The sequence below is a fragment of the Talpa occidentalis genome, unplaced genomic scaffold (genome assembly GCF_014898055.3).
Source record: "Talpa occidentalis isolate TD23 unplaced genomic scaffold, MPIMG_talOcc4v2.1 talOcc4.8, whole genome shotgun sequence".
Classification (NCBI taxonomy): domain Eukaryota; kingdom Metazoa; phylum Chordata; class Mammalia; order Eulipotyphla; family Talpidae; genus Talpa; species Talpa occidentalis.
Genome location: NW_023605194.1, coordinates 27,182,060 through 27,196,805, shown reverse-complemented (window position 1 = coordinate 27,196,805; position 14,746 = coordinate 27,182,060).

The following is a 14,746-nucleotide window of genomic DNA, read 5'->3' as shown; positions in this document are numbered from 1 at the left end:
TTGAATATTTGAGTCAATTGAATTTTTGTTTTTTCTTAAGCCAGTTTGCTTTTGTTTCTACTTAGGAAATCGAAATATATATAAAATTTATATATAATTACATTTCATGGAAAAATCTGGAAATATACATTCAAAATTATTAACAATGGCTAATTCTGATAAATGGCATATTTTTTCTTTATGCCTTCCTGAAGTGTCTCAGTTTCTTTTAATCATTTGTTTCTTTCACAAGACACATTTAACAAAAGGAGAACATAAAATAGTATAGCTTTGATGACAGCCAAGAAAAATGTACGGATATACATTGAACAAGATAAGGAAATCAACTTGGAGTAATGTGCAAATTATCTTAATATTCTCTTTTTTTCCCCTAAAGATTTATTTATTTATGCATACAAGGACTGGGGTACAAGCCAGAAGTGTGGAGGGTGGAGGATTCACCAGAGACAGAGCGGGGAACAGAACAGGCAGACTGACTGAAATATACTGCTGAGGGGAGCAGTGGGCAAGACAGGAGAGGTCTGCTCTGCCATGTGGGTTGCTCCCTGGCCAGGACTGAACTCGTGCTGCAGTGGCTTGGGACAGCTTCATAGGTTGTGTCTTAACCCCTTGTGCCACCAAGGAGGCCCAATCTTAATATTCTCGATGGCCCTCTCCATGCAAAGTTGCTTAAATTCTTATATGTTTGAATAAGTTAAATATAGTGAGAGCACTAAATGTATCCGGGACAACCAAGCAATCCCTGTGGGATGGACCTAATGCAATGAACATGAATTTGAGAATAAAAAGGAAAACAAAACCAAGCAAAAGCCATAAAAACCTTAGGATCTTTCCCTGTAGGGGTTGACTCCATTTCACTCATCTACCTCCCCACATAGCACCAGATATACACTTGATGTATTGCTGGTCCTTGTCCTAGTTACCTACATAACAAATTATCACAAAATTTAGAAGCTTAAATGGACAACCTTTAGAATCTCAGTTTCTGTGCTGCAGGAATCTGGGCATGACTTACTGGGTGCCTCTGACCCAGGGTCCCTCACAAGTGCAATCAAGGTGTCACTGAGGGCTATAGTCATTTCAGAGCTCCTCAATGAGGGACATCCTCTTCCAAGTTCACTCACTTGCCTGCAGACTGGCCTCAGGTTTGCCTCAAGTTCTCCCTGGCTATTTGCTTAAAATGTGAAATGTTGCCATCTGACTATTTCTAATATGGCAGTTTGCTTTCTCAAAATGGAGAGGAGCTATTGAGAGAGACAGAGAAAGGAGAGCAAGATGAAAGTCAGAACCAACCAGAGGGTGGGGCACTATTGGCATCTAGTTTGTAGAGACCCAGGATGCTGCTATTACATCCTACAATGCATGGAAACTCCCCTCCCCTTACTCTGAAGACACTACACCACACAGAATTATTTGGCCAAAAATGGAGAAATAGAGAAACCCTGATTAAAGTGGCGAATGTTTGCAAAGAATTTTATGTACATACTGTCCCAAACCTCATGCAACCTTATCAGGCAACAGTTACAGTGTCTCTATTTTATTGCTGAGAACAGGGAGGCTTAAACAGTTAAATTATTTGCTCCAAGGCATATAGCAAACAAGCAGAGGGGTCGGATTTGAATGCAGGTTGTCCTATTTCATTGCTAGGCTCTTACGCTGTGAACCAGAAGAAGAGAGAGGTAAAAAAGAGAGAAAAAAGACCCAGGAAAGGGGAAGGGAACAATGCCCTCTCCACCAGAAAATGATCCAGACACCACTCTTGTCACTCATTTAAAATTTGCAATGAGGCAAGCACATGAACCTGAGCAGACTGTTTTCCCGGAAAGGACAGCTTGGCAAGGTCCTGGTTTGCGTCAGAATTGAGTTGGAGCTGTGGATCTCTGTAGTCCTGGGAACCCACAGTTCCCCACTGATGGTGCCCTCTCCCTACTTCTTGTGGGCCCAGCTGTGCCTCCAGATGAATCACTGGTGACTGCTGAGAGAGCCACAGCAGGCTCTCTGCCACTGTTTTCAGCATGGGAGTGGGGGCTGGCTTCTTTCACATCCAGGCACACACTACCACTAAGATCGCATTGTGAAACCATCTGATAAATACATTTTTACATTCCCTACCATTTCTATCTGATTTTATATTCCCCAACCACTCCCTTTTTAAGACTTCAGGTCTTATTTCCTCCTGATCATCTCAGTCAGGATGTGAACATTCCACTTTCACAAATGATCATTAAATTAAATTAAAATTTACCAGGTTTGTCATCATGTGAAAGCCCATAGTTCTTAGTGAAAGTTTTATATAAAACAAAAATGTCTTGGGGGGAAATTGTTTTCTCCATGTTGGAGCTGCAAGAATAGGTGAAGCTTTCATTAGCTGAGAATTTATAGGTGTGTGCCTACTGGGGTTTCAAAGGGCACACATTCTTTAGCCAAATATGTCCTTGGCATCCAGCCAATCTTGTAGGAGCATTGGTTCACAGTTCAGTCTGTGGTTGAGTGACTAAAGTCATCCTCTTGTTCTTACCCTGACCTACACTGGGTGGTGTGTGTGTGGGGGGGGGTAGGTGGGAGGCAGGGGGAAGAAGAAGGAAGAGGGCAAAATTAGTCACTGGGGCCCTTTGTAGACCAAATGCAAGGTGCACATCCTACTGACAGATTTCGGAAATGACAGCCACCATTTAACAAAAGTGCACAGGGTCTTTAAGAATCAACAGAAAGGGCCTCCCTGGTGGTGCAGGGGTTAAAGTCTCAGAGCTATCAAGCTATCACCAGCCACTGCCGCCTGAGTTCTATCTCTAGCCCAGGAGCTAACCCACATGGCACAGCAGACCTCTCCTGTCTTGCTCACTGCTCCCCTCAGTAGTATATCTCAGTCAATCTGCCTGTTCTGCTCCCCACTCTGTCTCTGGTGAATCCTTTCACCCCCTGCACCTCTGGCCTATACCCCAGTTCTTTTGTGCATAAATAAATAAAATAAATATTTTTTTAAAAAAATCAACAGAAAAGCACAGGGAAGCAAACCCCTATAAAAGGAACAACAAATCAGATTATACCTGGTAACCTGTCCTTCTACCAAGTTATTTCTGATTTCTAACTTATTAATTAGCTTTAGTTCTCAGATTCAGGTGACCACTAACAAGCTTCTGCTTGGCAAGAATTTTTCATTCGAAATTATCTTGTTTTTTCCTTCAAATCTATTTGTTACTTTAGTGTGATATATACAAATCATTATCTAGAGATTTTAAAACATTTTTTAGCAATGACCACTCTAAGACATTGTTTTTGCATTGTGATTGTGACAGCTGTATCACACACATTACACATAACACACACATAACAAACTCTACAAAACTAACTTCTATAAAAACATATTCACTCATACTATTTATGATTCATTTTTATACCTTCATTGTATTCCATTCTATTCTGACCTAACCTAGTTATTTAAAAATTCTTTTTGTTACCCATTAAATTAATTTTGCAACCTGCTAAAGGAACATGACCCCCGGTCTGAAAAATATCACATTACTTAAACTGTGGTTTAAAAAATAGCAATTTAGCACTCTGATGAAATTCAAAGTGTAACTAGAGAATGGATTTAGTTAGAATTTTTCCAAGACTTTTTCTCCTGTATGATCAGTAATATTACTCATCCAGTTCTTTGGTGGAACTGCAATGTACCCATAATTTCACACTTTCCTCTTCCAATTCTAGTGATCGGTTGTGAAAACTGGGTAATTTTGTCAGACCTTTTTCTACATCCTTAAACAGAATGGGTCTTTTGAAGTGTTAAGTGACAAGACTGGGGGCATGGTGCTGCCTAGCTGAGGGGTGGCAGGTGTTAGACGTAAGGAATCCATGGAGACAGCATACCAAAGAGGACCAGGGCTTCACCAGATCCCCCACCAGGAAAAGACAAACCCGGTGAAAGTCAGGTAAAATGGAAACTGTAAAAGTCAGAAGTAAGGAGAGCAGAACATAAGGCAGTTCCAGAACTAATGGGTAAAAGTTCTAGGGCTCCTGGTCCTGTAACAGGGTGGTCCCCAGGAAAGGGGGAGGTTCCCTCCCTTGGGTGGGGCAGGGAACCTCCCCCTTTCCTGGGGACCACCCTGTTACAGTCCTATTCTTATGGCCTTGGTTAGTAACAAGCTTTAAATACTCGAAGAGGAATCTCCAAAATCTGTTAGCCAGAGTGTCACACTAAAGGAAACCCTGAGAATCACCCATAATTAATTCCATGAGCTATTTTCCTTTAAGAATCTAATATTTACATTGAGTCAAATTCTGCATTTCTCTTCACCTATATTACATAATGGCAAATGCCAGACCTTTTACTCATTCATTCATAAATATGTCTGCATGTATGTAAAACAATTTTTAAAAAACAGAAACGAAAGTTCCATCACTATACGTAACATTTTTTAATAATGATTTTAAATAGCAGTCAATATCAATTAATATGTCCTAAAATTTTTGTGTGCTTGTTTCTATATTTTGTCTATTCTAATCAGGGTCCAATAACTGGGGCTACACATTGAAGTTGGTTGATTTAGCTCATAAAACACTTTTTACTTGTAAGTTTCCCCAGGTTTTTTTGAGTGGTAACAAGGTAAACTCCAAACCTACTTAAATAATTTATACTTATTAAGTAATCATAATTATTAAATAAGTTTTAATTATTTATAATTTCCAAGAAAATAAAAATTGTTTACTTCACCTTGTCTGTTAGCTGAGGACTATAACTGCAGGTCAGCTCTGCATAGAGAGGTGGGGGAAATTTGTTTCTAGTGATATGGTCTCAAGGGTGATGAAGACTGTCTGCCTGCCTGGCCTCCATCACTTCTGATATTTCCTACATGAGAATCACTTTTTTTTTAGATTTATTTTTATTTATTTATACAAGCACTGGGGTACAGTCAGAAGTGCGGGAGGGTGAGAGAATTCACCAGAGTCAGAGCAGAGAGCAGAACAGGCAGACTGACGAAGTACACTGCTGAGGGGAGCAGCGGGCGGCAGGAGAGGTCTGCACGCCATGTGGGCCCCTTGCCTGGCGGTCAGGGATCGAACTGGCGCTGCAGAGGCTGTGGGCAGCTTCACAACCCAGTGCTCAACCGCTGCGCCACTGGGGAGGCCCGGAGACTCACTTTTTTATACTCTTAACAGGTCTCGTTTAAAACAATGCTGCACTGGTGGGCGGAGCAACATGGCGGCGAGGAGACGCTGCGAGTAAGATCTCCCATTAAAAAAAGTTAATAGGGAGGAAAAGCGGCAGGTCCCAGTGAGAAGTGGGACACGGAAGATAAACGGGTGACGCCAGCGAACTGCCCGAAGAAGAAAGTGGCCATAAAAGAGGACTAGAAGGGAGGGAAGCGCAGAACCCTGCTCCCCTCCCCCGCCCACAGAGGCAGCACTCTCCGACCGGCAGAGAGGAGGAAACAACACACCAAAACGGCCCACAAGAACAAAGGACGCAGCAAGCGGGACTGTGAGTGGAAAGGAACTATTGCAGCCACCACACCCCGGGAACGGGAGCTGAGGCGAACCCTGCAGGATCCACCGCGGCGGTGAGCGAACGGCTCCGGGCGCCATTAGAGAAGAACAAAGACCCCGGGAGACCCGCACACAGCCCGGGCTGCCGGTAAGCTGGCGCGGAAACGCGGCGCGCTAGGGGAGCTTGAAAAGCAAGTGCAGACTGGGATCGCAGCTGCCCAGGTCCCCGCGCCTGCGACCTAGGCTTGCGGGGAGACGCACGGAGGTCCTCACTGAGGTGAAGGTCCCTCCCTGAGTGAGCAGGAACCAGGCGCCCAGGCACGGGAGCTGTGCAAAAGGCGCCATTCCCGCGCCACTGAACTGGGCTACAGCCCGAGTCCTGGAACTGAGGGCTTCGAACTGAGACCCGGGGCACGAAAATTCGGGGCGTGGGTTCTCCACGACGGTGGGGCACAAGGCAGACACAGCACCCCAAAGCTGTTGAGGTGTACCCTACCATTCCCGCTCTGTTCTCTGTCCCACGGGGTGGGGGGAGGCGAAAAACAGCCCCCCAAGGACAATAGGAGAGATCTCTGGCGCCACCTAGCGACCAGGAAAAAAAATTCACTAACACCCTATAAAACAGGACATTTCTTAAGACTGCTTGAAAAGGGCAGAAGGTTTCTGGCGGACCCAGTGGCCAGCCGGGAAGTTATTCCACGCCAGGCCCCTTCCGACCAGCAGTCTGAGCCCACAGAGGGAGCAGGCACCCACGTCCGGGGCAGACCGGGTGCGCAGAAGAGTGTGCCTGAAACCGGAGGCGCAGGGACTGCATCCCGCTTCGCCATTTGAGAACAGGGACATTTCTTCAGTAAAAACTGCCTAAAACCAGCAGAAAGCTCCCCCAGAAGACAGAGATGGCTCCTGGAAGAGCCAGAGGGGAGCGGAGAAGTTCACCCAAGATGTCAGTCAGTCCGAGCAACACAGTGTCCCAACGCATACGACAAATTAGAAAACAGACAGTAGGGAGTAGAAGAACCACACGCAACCTAAAAACTCCTCAGGAAAGAAGCACACCACAAAAAGAAAACCACTCCCCAGATTGCAACGACAGCAACTTGGAAGAACTTCTGAGCCTTCCAGAAAGAGAATTTAAAATTGCCATGATTAAAAAAGTGATAGATCAGAAGAAGGAAATTGAGTCCCTAAAGAGGGAAGTAAGAGAAATGCAGGAGATCAAAGAATTAATGGAGGAACTAAAGAACTCTGGGAAAAGCAATGAAAGCAGAATAGATGAAATGGAAGAACGAATAAGTAATCTTGAAGACACAGAAATAAAAAGAACCAAAACAGAAAAGGAAAGAGAAGTACGAAGGAAAAAGAATGAAGAAAGACTTCGGGAACTATCTGACTCCATGAGGAAAGGAAATATAAGAGTTATAGGAATTCCAGAAGGAGAGGAGAGAGATGTAGGAACAGAGAAAATATTCATGGATATAATTGAAGAGAACTTCCCAAATGAGAAGAAGGAGCTGAAAATTGATATACAAGAAGCAAGAAGAACACCAAACTTCCACGACGAAAGGAAAAACACAGCAAGACACATAATAGTAAAGCTCCCAAGAATCCAGGACAAGGAAAAAATAATGAAGCTGACAAGAGGGAAGAAACAGATAACATTCAAAGGAAAACCAATCAGGCTGACATCAGACTTCTCTGAAGAAACACTACGGGCAAGGAGAGAGTGGAGGGACATAGTCAACAGACTCCAAGAAAACAGATGCCAACCAAGAATACTCTATCCCGCAAAGCTCTCTTTCCTCCATGAAGAAAGAATATGGACCTTCCCAGACAAAGAGAAACTCCGGAATTTCATTGCGACTAAACCCCCACTCCAAAAAATACTACAAGGAATCCTAAAGCCAGAACCTCAGAGGGACGAATAACAACGAAAGAAGACCAAAAAAAAAAAAAAAAGTTATTAAAAGAATAAATAAATAAAATCAAAGGAAAGACAAACATAATGGCAAATACAGATGCTAACATATCAATATTAACTCTAAATGTAAATGGACTAAACTCTTCAATAAAAAGACACAGAGTTGCAGCCTGGATTAAGAAACAAAACCCAACCTTTTGCTGTCTCCAGGAAACACATTTAGCTACAAAAGATAAAAATAGGCTCAAAGTCAAAGGATGGAAAACAATCCTACAAGCAAATGGGCCAAAAAAGAAAGCAGGAACAGCTATACTTATATCAGATAAAACAGACTTCAAACTCAAAAAAATAAAAAGAGACCCCAATGGTCACTACATTATGATTAAGGGGACAATACTTCAAGAAGAAATAACACTCATTAACATATACTCACCAAACGAAAGAGCACCAAAATATATCAGACAACTGTTGTCCTCTCTGAAAACAGACATCAGAGAAAACACATATGTAGTGGGAGACTTCAACACACCACTATCAACAATGGATAGATCAACAAGACAAAAAATAAGTAAAGAAACTAAAGCTCTAAATAAGGACCTAGAGCATTTGGGCTTAACAGACATCTATAGAACACTAAACCCAAAAAAAACGGAGTACACATTTTTCTCAAGCGCACACGGATCATTCTCCAGGATCGATCACATACTGGGGCACAAGACAAACATCAACAGATACACCAAGATTGAAATCATACCAACCATCTTTTCTGACCACGAAGGCATCAAACTAGAAATAAATCATAAAAAGAAGGCAAGGAACTATCCTACCTCATGGAGATTAAAAGCCACACTACTGGAAGACCACTGGACTAACGAGGAGATCAAAGAAGAAATTAAAAAATTCTTTGAATTGAATGACAAGGAGGACACCAATATCCTAAATGTATGGGATGCAGCAAAAGCAGTAATAAGAGGAAAATATATAGCAATAGAAGCTCACATCAAAAAACAAGAAAGAACTCAAAGAAACAACCTAATCTCGAAGCTCAAAGATCTAGAAAAAGAACAACAAAAAAACCCCAGAACCAGTAGAAGAAAAGAAATAATAAAAACCAAAGCAGAAATAAATGAAATTGAAACTAAAAAAACAATCCAAAAGATCAATGAAACCAAGAGCTGGTTCTTTGAAAAAATAAATAAAATAGACAAACCCCTAGCCAGGCTCACAAAGGAAAAAAGGGAGAAAGCACAAATACACAGAATCATAAATGAAAGAGGAGAAATCACAACGGACACAGCAGAAATCAAAAGAATAATCAGTAACTACTATGAACAGTTATATGGAAACAAGTTCAACAATCTAGAGGAGATGGACAAATTCCTACAACTCTACAATCACCCAAAGCTAGATAAAGAAGAAATAGAACACCTAAACAGACCAATTACAAGCAGCGAAATTGAAATGGTAATTAAAAACCTCCCCAAAAACAAAAGCCCAGGACCTGATGGATTTACAAATGAATTCTACCAAACATTCAGAGACGAATTAGTGCCTATCCTTCACAAACTCTTCCAAAAAATTGAGAAGGAAGGGACAATACCAAACACGTTCTATGAAGCCAATATTACACTAATACCAAAACCGAATAAGGACAACACAAAAAAGGAAAACTATAGGCCAATCTCCCTAATGAACACTGATGCAAAAATCCTCAATAAAATTTTAGCTATCAGAATCCAACAATGTATCCATAAGATAATTCACCACGACCAAGTTGGATTCATTCCAGGGGCACAAGGATGGTTTAACATCCGAAAATCAATCAACGTTATCCAACACATCAACAAAAAGAAATATAAAAACCATATGATAATATCAATAGATGCTGAGAAAGCTTTCGACAAAGTGCAACACCCATTCATGATAAAAGCCCTTGAAATTCTTGGGATACAAGGAACATACCTCAACATCATAAAGGCCATCTATGACAAGCCAACAGCCAGTATCATTCTCAATGGTGAAAAGCTGAAAGCAATTCCATTAAGATCTGGAACAAGACAAGGATGTCCACTCTCACCACTGCTTTTCAATATAATACTGGAAGTCCTAGCCAGAGCAATAAGACAAGAGAAAGACATTCAAGGAATCCAAATAGGAAAAGAAGAAGTTAAACTATCACTATTTGCAGATGATATGATAATATACATAGAGAACCCCAAAATCTCCACAGAAAAACTAATTCAACTCATCAATCAATTCAGTAAAGTGGCAGGATACAAAATCAACACGCAAAAGTCAGTAGCCTTCCTATACACAAACAATAAATCTGAAGAAGAAGAAATCAAAAAAACCACCCCTTTTATTATCGAAACAAAAAAAATCAAATATTTGGGAATAAATCTAACAAAAGAGGTAAAGGACCTATACAAAGAAAACTATAAAACACTGTTAAAAGAAATAGAAGAAGACACAAAGAAATGGAAAGACATCCCCTGCTCATGGATTGGAAGAATAAACATTATTAAAATGGCCATCCTACCAAAAGCAATATACAGATTCAATGCTATTCCAATCAAAATCTCAATGGCATTCTTCAAAGAAATAGAACAATTATTGATGAAATTCATATGGAATCACCAAAAACCCCGAATAGCCAAAGCTCTACTGAAAAAAAAAGAAGGAAATGGAGGCATCACACTCCCAGACTTCAAACTATACTACAAAGCCATAATCATCAAAACTGCATGGTATTGGAACAAGAACAGACATACAGACCAATGGAATCGAATAGAAAATCCAGAAATAAACCCACAGATTTATGGTCAACTAATCTTTGACAAAGGAGCAAAGACTATGCATTGGAGCAAAGAAAGTTTGTTCAATAAATGGTGCTGGGAAAACTGGGTCGCTACATGCAAAAGAATGAAGCTTGACCACTACCTCACACCATACACAAAAATCAACTCAAAATGGATTAAAGAACTAGACATAAGACCTGAAACCATAAAATACATAGAAGGAAATATAGGCGAAACACTACGGGATTTGCACATCAAAGACATCTTTACAGACACATCACCCAAAGCAGTGATAGTGAAGAGAAAGATAAACAGCTGGGACTACATCAAATTAAAGAGCTTCTGCACAGCAAAAGAGACAATAACAAAAACAAAGAGAAACCCCACCAACTGGGAGAACATTTTTGCACCCAACACTAATGATAAAGGACTGATCACAAAAATCTGCAAAGAGCTGATGAGACTCAGCAACAACAAAGAAAATAATCCAGTCAAAAAATGGGCAGAAGAGCTAAAAAGAAACTTCTCTGAAGAGGAAATGCAAATGGCCAACAGACATATGAAAAAATGTTCAACATCACTTGTCATCAGGGAAATGCAAATCAAAACTACCATGAGATACCATCTCACACCAGTGAGAATGGCACATATTAAAAAAACTAGCAACAACAAGTGTTGGCGAGGATGTGGAGAAAAAGGAACTCTTGTGCACTGTTGGTGGGAGTGCAAACTGGTCCAACCACTATGGAGAGCTGTGTGGAGATTTCTGGACCTACTAAACATAGAGCTTCCATATGATCCAGCAATTCCACTCCTAGGTATTTACCCAAAGGACACAGAAACATCAATTCCAAAGAGCACCTGCACTCCTATGTTTATAGCAGCACTGTTTACAATAGCTAAGCTTTGGAAACAACCCAAATGCCCAAAAATAGATGACTGGATCAAGAAGATGTGGTACATATATACCATGGAATATTACTCAGCATTCAAAAAAGATAAACACATGCAATTTGCAGCAACATGGATGGCACTGGAAGGGATCATGCTCAGCGAAATAAGCCAAAAAGAAAAAGATAAATACCGGATGGTCTCACTCATAGCAGGAATCTAGAAAACTTAAATAAGGGACCAGGAAAGTGAATATAAGAAAGTGAAAATCAAAATCAACAAAAACTATGAACCAGAGACACTTTTTGGGGGGTGGGGGCGGGAGGGGAAGGATTGGGGTCAGAATGGGGCGTTTGCAATTGTATGGGGGAATATAAAAATAAAATTTAATATTTAAAAAAAAAAAATAAAAATAAAAAAGTAAAAAAAAAAAAAAAAAAAAAAAATAAAACAATGCTGCACTAAATCTCCTTGTAGCTCACATTCCATGAACAGCAAATCTGTTCAGCGCTGATATTAATGTCTTCAATTCTTTGCCAGCACAATGTTTATAAATGAATAGGCCTGCCCGGGGAATAGCAGGCCTGGTGAGTCATAAAAGATTCAGCTCCATTCAGCAGATTTTCAGTGTTAAGTACATTTAGTTGTCTTCCAAGTCTTAGGAAATTGATAATGCGTGTGTTAATTGTTTTTTGCGTGTACTGCTACATACCAGGATAGGATGTCAGTTTTTCTATTTCTAGAATGAATTTTCCTACATTCAGTGGGATAAACTAACTTTCCTGTCACTATTCAGTGATTAGTTCCTACCCCTCAAATATTATACACTCAGTGGACTACTACTCTATTATTTAAAAAAAAAATAGATAAATAGTGTCTTTTGGAACAGAATGGATGCATCTTGGGTGACTGTGCTAAGTGAAATAAGTCATAAAATAAAAGACAGGTACAGGATGGTTTCACTAATTTGTGGACTATAAATAACCAAAGAAACACAAACTGGCAAAGCACAACAAAAATAATTCTTAGACTCTGTGAAAAACATATTAGTTACCAGAGGGAAAGTGGGGAGGGGAAAAAGGGTAGGGGAAGGAAAAGGATAGGACCTTAGCAGGCAGTTCTGGTGGAGGGTAAGTGAAACTCACTCACATATGGAGGTGTGAAAATGTACCCTCCAAGCTATAGAGATATGTAAACAACTGACAAATTAATGAAATTTGTGGGGAAAAAATTATAAAATATATCACATTTTTAAGCTAATAGCATTTTTAAATCATGAATTTTAGTTCTTCTTTTAATTATTTCTTTTTCCTTTGTCATTTTACTATCCCTTTATCTTCGCCTGGATTTCTGGACGACATAAGATCTAGAGCATATATCTAAGATAGACATGCTGTATGACAGCAACCCATAATAATGTGACCATACCGATTTTTTTGAGATATAATTTACATAACTGCATTTTGAGGGTACAACTCAATAAGGTAGATCTGACAAATGTATATACTGTTTAACTTTCACCCCAGTCAAGACAAATACTGAGCATTTTCATTACTCCAAAAAGTTCCCTAGTGTCTCTTTGCAGTCATCGATTTTTAGCCCCACGCAACCACTGATGTGTTTTCTATCAATGAAGATTAATTGTGCTTGTTCTAAAATTTCTTGCAAATAAAATCATATAGGATAGATGCTCTTGTGCCAAGCTTCTTTAGTTCAGCTTAAGTTTTTAATTCCATCCCTGTTGTTGTGTGTATGAATACTTGTATGCTTTTTTAATTACTGAAATACACTCTCTTATATGGGTACTCCATAATCTGTTTACACTTTCACCTTTTGATGAACATTGAATTGCTTCCAGCTTTTTGCTATTTTGAATAAAGTTACTAAAACAAATGTACACAGGTTTGTGTGAGCATATGCTTTCAGTTCTCTTGAGTAAATAATCAGGAGATGAATTGCTGGTAAGTGAATCAATAATTTTAAAACAAATTACTGAAGTGTTTGCTAGAAAGGTTGTGTCATTTTACACTTCCATCAGTCACGTATAAGAATTCCAGATGTTCTCAATTCCAAAGAGCACCTGCACCCCTATGTTTATAGCAGCACTATTTACAATAGCTAAGCTTTGGAAACAACCCAAATGCCCAAAAATAGATGACTGGATCAAGAAGATGTGGTACATTTACACCATGGAATATTACTCAGCATTCAAAAAAGATAAACACATGCAATGCGGCAACATGGATGGAGCTGGAAGGGATCATGCTCAGCAAAATAAGCCAGAAAGAAAAAGAAAAATACTGGATGGTCTCACTCATAGCAGGAATCTAGAAAACTTAAATAAGGGACCAGGAAAAAGAATAACTATAGGAAAGAAAATATCAAAATCAACAAAAAACTATGAACCAAAGACACTCTATGGGGGGTGGGAGGAGGGGAAAGGAGGGATTGGGGTCAAAATAAGGGGGTTATAATTGTATGGGGACTATAAAAATAAAATTTAAATTAAAAAAATGCTGACATAAAGTTAGGTATAATTAGAAAGTATCCTATGGAATCTATATAAAAATCTTATCAAAGTAAAAATATGGATTGCCTTAATGATTAAAGATCTTTATAGTTCTGATGAACTTATAAAATAAAAAGTATTTGTATATATGTTTAGGGAACTTTTGGATCTGTGTCCCAGAAAGTATTATTTCTAGGAATTTTAAAGTATAATAGCTATGTGCATGCTACTATCAAAAGCAGAAAAAATTGAGCCATTTATTTAGTCAATATCACACACATGAATGGAACAATCATATGCACATAGAAACATACAAATGCACACATTTACATGTATATGTATGTACACGCACACATATCTATGGAGCTTATGAAACACTGAGTGGACTATCATTCAGGTTATACCTGCACAGAGATACAACACTTATCTTTAGTAAGTTAAACTTCATATGCAAGTTAAACAAAATTACTCATCAGACACCCGGAAAATGAAGAAAATTACCTTAGATTTTCTCTCAACCTAGACATTTTCTTCACGATTCCATTATATTAGACCACTAAAATTCTTGACACAGGTCCAAGAATACCTAGAGCCTATTTCATATGACCAATAGATCATGAGAATAAGAATATGGAGATTTCTCAAACTACTAAAAATGGAGCTTCCACATGGCCCAGCAATTCCACCCCTAGGAATCTACCCAAAGAACACAAAAAACATTAATTCAAGTGGATACCTGCACCCCTTTATTTATTGCAGCACAATTTACAATAGATGAGATATGCAGGCAACCCAAATGCCCAAAAAAATATGACTGGATCAAGAAGACATGGAATATATACACAATGGAATACTATTATTCAGCAATCAAAAACAGATAAATCCATGCCATTCACAGCAACATGGATGGAACTGGAAGGGATTATGCTCAGTGAAATAAGCCAGAAAGGAAAAGAAAAATATAAAAAAAAAAAAAGAGTTCCAGATGTTCTAGATCATCACCAACATTTGCTGTTATCAATTTTCTTTTTTTTTTAAAATAATAAATTTTATTTTTATATTCCCCATACAATTGCAACCCCCCCATTCTGACCCCTATCCCTCCCCTCCCGCCCCCCACCCCCCAAAAGGTGTCTCTGGTTCATA